Raw genomic sequence first — 10,493 nt, 5'->3', positions numbered from 1 at the left:
AATACTCTTATCCTAGTTGTGAACAACTGTCTTTTACATGATGAATAATTCACAAAAGTAAAAAGTATTTGAAGCTGCATATCTTTTTAATAAAGTCTGTCCATTTAAGTGCTACAAAATCTACATTTACAACTGCCCTTTAGTGTTCTTTTATAATTGCAATGCCACTGATTTGAATTACTTTTTTGCTAAAATTTCAGAAATTACATAATTAGCAAGGATTGTACCTGTGGTTTTCAATCTCACCATATTTCAGGATCACCTGGTAACATTTGAAAACTCAAGCTCTGCCCCCGAAGATTCTGATTCAAACTGGTCTGGGGCTCACACAGACTTTTTAGAATAATTGGGAACCACTGCAGGGAAGTATCAGGCTGGAAGATGTTCCAATACATATCACTACCTACCACTAGTGAGCAAAGTATTTCAGAACTGATTCACTTTGCCTTTTTTTTTTTTTAAGATTTTTTATTTATTCATTTGAGGAAAGAGAGACAGACAGACAGACACAGAGAGAGAGGTGCACAAGCAGGGGGGGGGGGCTGAGGTAGAGGAAGTGGCAGACTCCCCACTGAGCAGGGTGCCCAGACTGGGGGCTGGATCCCATCCCAGGACACTGGGATCAGAACCTGAGCCGAAGGCAGACACTTAACCAGCTGAGCCACCCAGGCACCCCTTGTCTTTCTTTGATCTATCTTCTAAGCTTTAATTACAGAATGTGGTTTGCTTAATGTTGTATCTTAATATTGTATTCTCCAAATCATGAGCTTTTAAAAAAATTGTTTTAATCATAACAATCATAGCAATATAGCATGGTAATCATTATAAGAATTTGCATTTTATCTAGAAAATGGTTCTACCTCAATTTGGAGCATATATTAAAATTTTAGAAATACATACATGTTAGGACCCAGCAGTTGCATTTCTAAGAATCTTTCTGGCAGAAATACTTGTACACGTATTAAGGATTTTCACAGGCACAGTGAGAGACGTGGCAAAAAACCAAACCAATCAACAACAAACACCAAAAACCAAAATGACTATCATTGGAGCAACGTTTTAAATAAAATTTGGAACTTTATACAATGAAAGAATATGTAGCTGGTAAAAATGAGTTATGTGTTCTGTTTTGGAAAGGTGTATGTTTCATATTTTGAAGACTGTAAACAATATAGTCCTCCCCACCTCCCCGCCCCCCCTTTTTTTTGGTAAAAGGAGAGCACTGTGTGTGTGTGGTGGGGTGTGCGCATGCACATAAGTATATAAAAGTCTGGAATGATAAGGAAGCCTCCATATTGTTAACTGGGTTCCCCTCTTCCCCACCCCCCCGGCAGTGTGATAAAGCAATGGGGTAAAGAAAGGTTTTCACCGTATTACTTTATCATTTCACAATATCCCTTCCACAAACACACACTGGGTATGTAATTATAAACAAAAGAAAAGGATTAACAACGAAAAGTAGAAACAGCAATCCTCAGAGCTTCAGTCTCAGGCCGGACTCTCCAGACCCCTCCCCAGAAGGGCAGAATACATAGTGGGTACCATGAGCCCCCACGACCATGTACGCGTCACTCTTCCCAGACACCGTCCCACTGGCTGATTTTTGCCCAGGCCCCATTCCCTTCCCCTGTCCGGACCAAGCCAATGGGCCCTCAAAATTGCCTGCCTAGCCGCCACGCAGCAGCTCCGCCTCTCTGGCCGGTGCTCATGTGGCCCTGAGCTGGGTCCGCAGGGTGCACGGGGTGGGGTGAGGGTGCAGGGGCTGGCCTGGCGGAAGTGGGCCCTCACAGGGGAGAGGCAGGGATTTCAGAAACCGAACTGCAGGCCTTAGGGCCGCCCTCCGGGATGCAGGCCCCACCCCCAAGTTCCCCCAGACAACTCACAGAAAGGGGAGACAAGCTCTGTCGGTCTCAGGTCTTCTATTTAGTTCTCATTACATCCCACTACCCAGTTTCCCAATTTCTGTGGGCGCTCACTATGTGCCAGGCACTATACGCACTTTATGTGTATTATTTCAATTCTCACAACCACCTATGTGGTTATCACCCCCATCTTACAGATCACGAAACAGAGGCACAGAAAAATTAAGTACTTTGCTCGAAGTTACATGATAGTTAAGTGGCAAAGCCAGGATTTAAACACTTGGACTGATCCCTCTGCTCAGTCCTCCTGTGTATGTCAAACCCTTCCTACCTCCACCAACTCTCTCTTCTTTGAAGTTATAAAGCAGTTAGAGAAGACAAAATGAAGTACTACTAATGAATGCTTGGCTCCTTCCTTGAGGAGAAAAAGGTCTTAGAATTTAAGGTTAATATCATGATTTTAAAAATAAGAATTTCGGGGAGCCTGGGTGGCTCAGTCCTTAAGCGTCTGCCTCCAGCTCAGCGGGAAGCCTGCTTCTCCTTCTCCCACTCCCCCTGCTTGTGTTCCCTCTCTCACTGTCTCTCTCTCTCTGTCAAATAAATAAATAAAATCTTTAAAAATAAAAATAAAAATAAGACTTTCACGGGAGAAACCTATAATAATATATGCAGGCACATCCATTTTCCTAAATTCTAAGTTTTCATTGTCCTTTGCTTTGATATTATTTTGCAGGTGCTTCACTGAAAACTGTCTTTCCGAATTTGCACACATAATTTAGCCCATATAATTTAGCACACATAATTTCCCACACATGAGGCAAGCGGCAGAGCACAGGGGTAAAAACGGATTTGAGCAAGACTTCCAAAGTTTGATTCTTGGCTTTTCCACTCATATGCTGTGTGACCTCAGGCAAGTTATTTAAGCTCTCTGTTCCTCCATTTCCTCATCTGTAAATTTCTTCTTCTGTAAAGTAGTAGTACCTGTCTCTTAGGGTTGTGATGACAACTGAATGAGTGATACTGTTCAGTATTTAAAACAGTGTCTGGCACATGGTAAGAGCCATAAATGTACTTGTTAAATAGTTAAAATCATTAAGAATAAAGTACAGTACAACCAAACATATGTAGAATCTAACCCATTGTTTTTTTTTTTAAGGGAGAAGAATGGATAACGAAACCCCTATTTTTGGACTTCTCCTCTGGCAGCTAGCAATAGCTTGTTCCAAATACAGCCTTTCAAATTTCCAGGTAAGTAAAAATCTCCTAATTCAAGCAGATGATCACGATTCTCAAGCAATGGATTCTGGGTCCGCAGAGAGCTGAGCTTAATAACAAGTGGGAAACAGGCCCCAAAGACAGCATGCTCTCAGCAAGGTACTTGGGCTTCTGGGGCTGGGGGCTTGGGGACTTTGGAATTTGATGCTCACTCAGAGTTACTAATGCAGCTATTAGCCTTGACACTTTTCTGCTTTCACACCACATACGTCCACGGTTTTCTATTTCACCTTTCTACTCATTTCCTTGAATCTCAGATTTGAGGACCTTACCCTGTGGTTCTTTTGTTTTGCATTCTTAGAGTTGGCATTATGGTTTTAGTGTCTTTAGGGCATTAAAATCTATGTTTCACCATAACACAAAGTAGCAAATCTTAAGATTTCTAGCTGGAATTCTTTGCAGCCTTTCGCCTATTGATGTTTGCAGTTTCATTTTGCTCTAACTGTCCCTGGTGGTGCAAAGGGGCAGGGACTCCATCCTCACCCATGCATGCTGCTGGGGAAAATGTAATGTATCACGGGGGCAAAGACCAGCCCCTTTTTAACACAGAGCAGAGTTCACTGGGGAGGGGGGTACTATAATCCCTAGATTTTTGGCTTTCTCTGTTGATGATTGCTACTGTCATTGCCTCTGCTGTTAGAAAGAGGCTCCTTGAGAAGGGAGGAAGGGCAGTGGCCCATGAAAGCAGCAAAGCCACACACATAGAGTTTGTAAAAACCCTTCTGGATCTCTTGAGCTGCAAAGGAGCTATAAATTGTAAAATAGCATCATTAATAATAATACTTTTATGATGGTAAATAGCAACAAATAAAATCAAGCCGCTGGTTTTCTGAGCTTTTACCGGACTCCCCTAAAGAGTTAGGTGGTGGTGCCCTTCCTCTCCTTTCTCTTTAGCGCTCATCTTGTATTCTCTAGCATCTATCTCGGCAATTGCCATAAGCAAATCATTTAACCTGTAGGAATCATCCTGGGAAGGTGCTGTCAGTGCAAACAGAGCTGTGGCCGTGAAGACCAGCTAAGCACAAACACCCGAAGAAAAGGATCTGCAAACGCAAAGCACGGTATCAATAGCAGATACTGCCACTAAGTGATAATAGCGAGAGGCATGCAGAGCCCAAAGCTCGGAGGGAGCTGTATGCCAGAGTTCCAGGCAAGACGAGCCAGGCCCATGGGAACCACAGAGCTGCAGTTCTGAGCTCTGCTGCGCAGCAGGACCACACGCCTCAAGCGCCCATTTCGCCTCCCTTGCGGTGTCCTGACAAGCTCTAGGGAGGGTGTTGGCCGGTGGTTTATGGTCTTACGTTTGGTTAGGTGCTAAAAGCAGGTTTGCTTTCACTTGGTAAGATTACTGAGTATACTAATTAAATTACAACGGAAGCTACAGAGAAAGCACGTCCCCAAGATAATTGTTGCAGCCCGGTTCTCCCACCTGCAGGTGCACGGAAGGCTTCCCGCGGGACCTGCCCTCCAACACTGTGGGCGGCAAAGCAGCAAGGCAGTGAGTGGGGCTTCATAGCTCAGTGCACCTCTGGGTCTGAATTCCGATTCACCACTTACTGGCTCTATAACCTGGAGGTTATGTTACTTTCTTGTGCCCCAGCTCCCCCTGTGAAATACCCACCTCATAATGATATGTGAGAATTCAATGAGTAATAGATATAAAAATCTAGAATAGTGCCTGGCACATGGAAGCATTCGTTAAAGATCATGAGCCTCTTCTACCCATTTTGGATACTCTGAGAGGTGTTTTAAAGTGCCCCGTGGACACAGCTTACTTGACCAGCTTAGAAGTAGGGTATAAAACCCTATCTCTTTTTAGGATTCCAGTGACATGGCTTGAGCCACCTCATGCATTCGAATGTCTGGCCTCCTGAGTTCTGTGCTCCTGGGATCATCTCGAGGAGCTGAGGTGTCCTGAGGGTCTCTCTTGCTGCTGGATCCGGGGGTCAGGCATGACTCGTAAGACTGAGAGCATGTTGTAACTGCCACGGGAAACTCGTTTCTGCGTGGCTCAGAGCAGGTGACAGGGCAAAACCTGGGCAGTCAGAAGGCCTCCCCAGTCCTGGGACAATAGCACGGCAGTGTCTGAGGAAAGTGGCTGGTACATCAAGCACCAGCGCAGTCCCACTGCCAGGCAGGTTCTTTAAGGTCTGAGGAAAGATCATCTGCCACCCCTTATTAATGACCCGCCAAAGGAATTGCGCATCAAAATGGAGCAGCTGGTCTGACTTGAAGGATTTTTTAAAATTCTCCCACCCAGCTGCTTCCCCAGAGCACAAGAGTTCAAGAATCACTCTTCCTTTGACTTGTCCACTTCCTAAAGGGCAGGGCCCCCTTCCTCAGTCTCTTGTGACTCCCCATGCTGTCTTTATTTCAGTGGTCTCCTTGTCTTGTCACTGAGCCTGGATCGGGGGCACCCCTGGCAGGTTTCGGTCATTGTGAATCTCTGGAGGAAGGTGGGTGGTCTCATCCCTTTACTTTAAGAAAACGTACGGCCTCGTACAAATCTGCCCACTTCTCCCCGGCTCTGAATGCCAACAGTTTCTTCATAAGGAAAAAGTGGAGTTGTGCCCTACCACACACCCTGCCAGAGTCTTATTTTAAAGTCTCTGCTTTGCTTGATAATTGTTTTTACAGATTATCAGTAGTGAGGGAATGTTCTGAGAGCTGTCAACAAGGTGTCAAGTAGAATGACTGAATGGCACATATCATTTCCTTGTGACCTTTATGTGATTGTGCATTTGAACAACTCTACTTTCTCAAGAGAAGGTAAAGAGGAAAAATATTTTTTGGGAAGAGGAAACATCTTGATCTACTGTAAGTATCTACTGAATACTACTACAGTATTTCCAGTCTATTTTAAGATAATTGGAATATTGTGAATGTTTCCCCATATAGGAAAATTCACATGAAGGAAAATAGACATTATTCACTCTCCTTTGGATGGTTTTAACAAGAGCCCAAAGCCATTTAAGTCATGCCTTGGAGGTTCATTTAGCTCTTGCTGTATAATTCTACTCCAGAATTTGGTGTCTTAAAAAAACAACAATTGTTTTATTATCTTTCACGATTCTATGGGTTGACTGAGCTCATTTGGGAGGTTTTCTGCTCCATATGATGTCAGCTGGGGCTGCTGTCATCTGGGGGCTCAGTTGGGCTGTAACGTCCAAGATGTTTACTCTCATGACTAGCACTTGGTGCTGGTGGTTGGCTGGGAGCTCAGCCTGGGTGGTCTACCATAATGTCTCAGTTCTCCTCCAGGTGGCCTCTCCATGGGTCTTGGGATCATCACAGTATGGTACCTGGGTTCCAAGAGGGAGTGTTCCAAGGGAACAAGCCCCAGTGTTCAAGGACTTATTAAGCCTCTGCTTTTATCTTGCTTGCTAAAATACCAGTGACAAAAGCCATGCACATGACCAATCCCAGAACGTGGGTGGGGGCCACTCAAGGGGATGGATACTTGTAGTTTCATACTGAGGTTCATCAAAGTAATAGTTGACCCCCCACCCCCAGAAACTCTTGTGAATTCTAAGAGAGCAAAATGGCAGTCCTAGAATTCTGGAGGTCATAGGGAACTTAGAGATGTTAAAGTTCAGCATCTTTGTTTTATAGATGAAGAGACAAGAACCCAGAGAAAGTGATTTACTTACTCCAAGCCATAACCCAAACCTGGACCATTCATTGTAAAAATGATTTTGAGTCAGGCTTTGTGAAGCTTCTCCCTACCTACATGAGCAGGTCCAGCCCCTCACCTCGCAGAACTCACAGTCTAGAGGGCAAGTCTGCAGATGAGATCCCCTCATGCACAATGCCACATTCTCACCACAGTACTTCACAGCCTTCCCATTGTTAATTAAGTGTGTAATGACTATATTAAAGTTAGTTTCAGGTTCTAATTTATGACACAGTCGTTATATTTTAATGTACACTTTATGGTACATTGGAGTCCCAGAATAATCAATGTGTACTCCCTCTAATCCTGCCTGGTTTATAATACTTGGAAAAAATTTTATTATTTTAAACCATTATAAGGATTTATAGTTCTTGAATCTTTGCTTTTGTGAAATATTTTTGTTCCTGTCTACTATTTACATGAAGCCAAGTCCTTTGTCAGGAATACAGCCTCTAATTATAACATTGTTCCTGTGGGAAAATGTAATTTGCTTTTCAGTGATCCACTTTATGACATGGTCTCCAGGAATGTGCTGTTCTGCAATAAAAAGCAAGTAGAGACTGCATACTCTTGTAACTTCTTGCCAATTGCCTTGCACGGTAGGACCAGTGTTTATAAAGCAGTTCTAATTTTTTTGTTGACATGTGAAATCTGAGCCGGGAAATAATGACAGATTTCACTGAGATGGAGTAGGGAGGATGGATAAGGAAGCAAAATAGGAAATAAGAAGGTTCTATGGTTTTCTCTACAGTCATCCTGTCAGCAACCAGATCCTGTCATTCAGCATCTCTCATTTTGGTTCTTTCTTCCCAGAAATAAAATGGCGGTTACAAGAACAAGTGACCCATGCAGTCAGAGGGGACACACTGGGGTGTGCTGGGTGGTCCTGAAGGGCTTCCTTTTGGCATGGGAACACCCTATCTTAAGGGGTAGTCCTGCCTTTTCTTAGAGAGATTTCCTCATTTCTTTGCTCAGGGATAATGTACTCTGACTTACATTTAAGACATGCTTGCAGAGGACAGGTATTAACTGAAGTAAAATCTTTTTTGATGAAGAGCTTCCTAACCATTAGGTACAGCAACCCGGGCCAAACCTGGCTGTTCTGTTCCTCATGGATGCTCTAATCTTTTTTTTTTTTTTTAAAGATTTATTTATTTATTTGAGAGAGGGGGGAGGAGGGGCAGAGGGAGAGAATCTTCAAGCAGACTCCCCGCTGAGCATGGAGGCTGACATGGGGCTCAATCTCACGAACCATGAGATCATGACCCTGAGATCATGACCTGAGCCGAAACCAAGAGTTGGATGCTTAACTGACTGAGCCACACAGGCACTCCACTCTTATCTTTTTGACTTTGGCTTTCCAAGGCTACTGTCCATCCCCCTTTTCGTAACCTTTTGCCACTTGGCCCAAAGCATAGCTTAGACTGTGGCTCATGATTAAAAACAAATACTGCACTGAAAAGTAAGGGATAACAGAAGAAATTATAATACAGACTCCCCAACTCTTTAACTTTGAATCCTAGCTATGAATTACTTTGGAGTCCAGAGGCCAAGGCCTCCCACAGCATCCACCTTGAGTCTCTCTCCTCATCTCCTAGTCTGTAATCTTTTTTGCTAGGGCCTGATGACCACCCTTCATGAAGATGGATTTTAGCCGTGTTCCTTATCTGAAGTTCAAGCCACAGCATATGAGCCCCCATAAGAGAAGGTCAAAGAAGGCCCATATTCCTTCTCATAAACATAATTCTCCATAAACATAATCTGCTGGGATAAATTCTGCCCACAATAAAATAATCTTTTGTACAGTGGAGCTGGGTCTTTCCTGGAGGTTGGGTTCTAAAGTCAGTGTGAAGGCAAAACCTGTGTTAGAAATTAACTTGGGAAACCACTTGGCAGATAGCCACATTGCCAATAGCAGCACCTTCCTCAGGAAGCCTAGCCCAGCCTGGCTCGTCCTTTAAGTCTGGAATAGGTTACCATCCCCTCAGCAGAACACCATAGCTGTTCTGGGTTTAAGGTTGATTTTAACTTCACAATTCCATTTACCATGATGAGATCCTTATAGCGTTTAAGGCACAGGGACTGAGAACCAGGTAGAGAGGCTCAGTTCCTACCCTCTCCTGGGGTAGAAGTGTCCACACTTTTTAACGAGTTTCTCATTCTCTCCCTGTGTCCCTTTATCCCTTCTTCCATGTCTAGGTGTCAGGCAGAGTCCTGTGAATTTCATGCAAGCCTGATGGGATGGCCTCAATATTACTTTGCAAAGCAGTTTAGCATCTCTGTGAAGAACTCTGTAGTTACAGAAATAGTATATTTAGGTTTATCCTTGCAGAACCAAAAAGCCCACTAAAGTGCATTGTTTTTCCTTCAAAATATAGAAGACATATACTTTCAAAGATAAATTCAAACCATAGTCTGTAGAGAAAGGGAAAGTCTGCTGGCAGCTTTGAAATATGGCCCCTTTGCACACTCCAGCTTTTGGCCATGGAGATGTAAGCAGAGATTAGCTTCTACCCATCCTGAGGACCTCGTACAGCCCTCCTGACAATGTTACTACTTGGAAACCCTGACCTTTCTCTTCACGCTGGCCCAAATGTGCCTCACACAAACCAGGCTCTGAACCTTCAAGCAGACCATGTGACCTGTCTGGAATGCTTCTCCTGTCTAGTCCCTCATCCCTTTCCCTCCTCCTCCACTGAGCCTTCCAACCTCCAACTCCTAGATCAGGACCCTCGAGCCACTCTTTTTTTTTTTTTTTAAGATTTTATTTATTTATTTGAGAGAGAGAGAATGAGAGACAGAGAGCATGAGAGGGAGGAGGGTCAGAGGGAGAAGCAGACTCCCTGCCGAGCAGGGAGCCCAATGCGGAACTCGATCCCGGGACTCCAGGATCATGACCTGAGCTGAAGGCAGTCACTTAACCAACTGAGCCACCCAGGCGGCCCCCCTCGAGCCACTCTTGATCACAGTCTTTAGTGCTCTCTCCCCATCTCAATTATTATACCATAAAATGTCTTTATGTTCAGGAATATTAAGTGTGTTCTATGTATGTGCCAGACGCTGTTCTAAGAATTATGGATATATTAACATATTTATGCCTCACAACAAGCTTCTAAGATAGGTACTATTATTATCTCCGTTTTATAGATGAGGAAACTGAGCACAGACAGGTCATGTCAATTGCCCAAGGTCACATGGCTAGTTAATGATAGAGCCAGGATTCAGACCTAGAGGTATGATGCCAAAGTCTGTAGTTTCAAAGATTTTATTATTTTGGGGCGCCTGGGTGGCTCAGTTGGTTAAGCGACTGCCTTCGGCTCAGGTCATGATCCTGGAGTCCCTGGATCGAGTCCCGCATCGGGCTCCCTGCTTGGCAGGGAATCTGCTTCTCCCTCTGACCCTCCCCCCTCTCATGTGCTCTCTCTCATTCTCTCTGTCTCAAATAAATAAATAAAATCTTTAAAAAAAAAAAGATTTTATTATTTTTTTTAAGTAATCTCTACACCCAATATGGGGCTGGAACTTACAACCCTGAGATCAAGAGTCACAAGCTCTAGCGACTGAGCCAGTAGGTGCTCTGAAAGTCTGTACTTTCAATCACTGTGTTCTACTGTCTCCCATTTGGTACTTAGGTATGGACTCTATTTCTACCTGTCTTTTCATTTTTATTTTTTTAAAAGATT

Source organism: Neomonachus schauinslandi, chromosome 7 (assembly GCF_002201575.2).
Source record: "Neomonachus schauinslandi chromosome 7, ASM220157v2, whole genome shotgun sequence".
NCBI lineage: Eukaryota > Metazoa > Chordata > Mammalia > Carnivora > Phocidae > Neomonachus > Neomonachus schauinslandi.
This window is presented reverse-complemented; position numbering follows the sequence as displayed.